Source organism: Triticum dicoccoides, unplaced genomic scaffold (genome assembly GCF_002162155.2).
Source record: "Triticum dicoccoides isolate Atlit2015 ecotype Zavitan unplaced genomic scaffold, WEW_v2.0 scaffold137061, whole genome shotgun sequence".
NCBI classification, from domain to species: Eukaryota; Viridiplantae; Streptophyta; class Magnoliopsida; order Poales; family Poaceae; genus Triticum; species Triticum dicoccoides.
The window spans coordinates 1-1,416 of record NW_021197013.1 but is presented as its reverse complement, the minus strand read 5'-3'; the positions used below and the strand labels follow the sequence as shown (position 1 = coordinate 1,416).

Here is a 1,416-nt window from a genome sequence, read left to right as displayed (position 1 = left end):
GTGACTAATTTTTCTATGATATTACTCACTCTTATCTTATGCTCTATTTATAACATTCACGAACCCTTTTATTTTTGCAATATTTATTGAAAAATGGAACATATTGTGTGAGGCATCCCATCTGAGTTATTCATTATTTTTGTGCGTGTTCAAACATTGACGTGCAAAGCATGTGCAACTAACTAGTAGGAACAGAGGGAGTAATACTACTTCTGTTTCAAGATATAAGACGTTTTGGTAGACTAAATTAGCCTACCAAAACGTCTTATATTTTGTAACAGAGGTAGTAATTTCTTAGAAATAATATGCAACTGCTTGCTCAAGTAAATCAGGTAAGAGTACCCTTTTGAATGAAGGGTTATATTTAACTGGTACTCCTACGCCTGCCTTGGAAACCCCTATGTTTTTACGAATTTCAATTTCATTATTCCCACATTTTAAGTAACTTTTCTACAATATTCATGTTTTTATTTTGTCCTATGTTGTGTGATGGGCTGCTTTCCTGTGCAGAACCACCAACGTGTTACTTTTACCACTTTAGCTGAGGCCTGAGACTAAAATTGTCTAGTTTGAAAATTTTAGAGTCCAAGATGTGTTGTTACGAAGTTTCAGGACCAAATCTAGAACTGCAAAATAGTTGTTAGGCCAAAAGGTTCCTTATTTTGCTACGGATAGCGGAACTGATCCTTTGTATATGTGTTTTTGTTTGTAGAAATCTGTCATCCAGTGGCTTGAATGGTGATATATCGTCTTCGTTTGCAAATCTCAAGGCTCTCGAATACTTGTACTACACCCAGAGTTCTAGATTTATTTGGTTTAATATTTTCCTAGGTTTCAGCAGCAAAAAGTCTCACAGATTAAAGGCTTTGTTGCCATATCTTGCAGGAATTTGTCAAACAACAACTTGACAGGCTCAATTCCAGATTCCCTTTCACAATTACAGTCCTTGACAGATATGTAAGTTGGGCCACAAGTTAGCACTACTTAGCTAATGTCATCTTTGGTCCGTATGCACGCAGATTTAATTACAGCTCAAACACTACACACATGACATACGTAATAATTAATAAGATTTTGATCGAATTATTTAATTATCACCCGGTGGTAGTTACAATCATGTCTAATATACTACCACGTGGTTCAGAGATTTGTCTAACAACCAGCTCAATGGATCGATCCCCTCTGGACTTCTCAAAAGAATTCAAGATGGCTCCCTGAATATAAGGTACACATACACACTTCAAATTTTTCATAAGGTATTTTCATGAATTAACTTGGTAATTAATTTATTAGACATGGCAACAATCCAAACCTTTGTATCGGCGACAATTCATGTCAGCTTGCTGCTAAAAGGAAGAGCAAACTGGCCATCTACATTGTTGTCCCCTTACTTGTCATTGTGGTGATAGTATCTGT

At 36.0% G+C, this 1,416-nt stretch overlaps 1 long non-coding RNA gene across 1 annotated transcript; it reads left to right on the top strand.

Annotated features, from left to right (window-relative positions):
- Nucleotides 1-712: 712 nt before the first annotated feature.
- Nucleotides 713-1,410, top strand: LOC119343670. The gene is made up of 4 exons (XR_005166207.1): nucleotides 713-784; nucleotides 886-957; nucleotides 1,145-1,225; nucleotides 1,294-1,410. It is a non-coding gene; the product is annotated as an uncharacterized LOC119343670 (long non-coding RNA).
- Nucleotides 1,411-1,416: the final 6 nt, after the last annotated feature.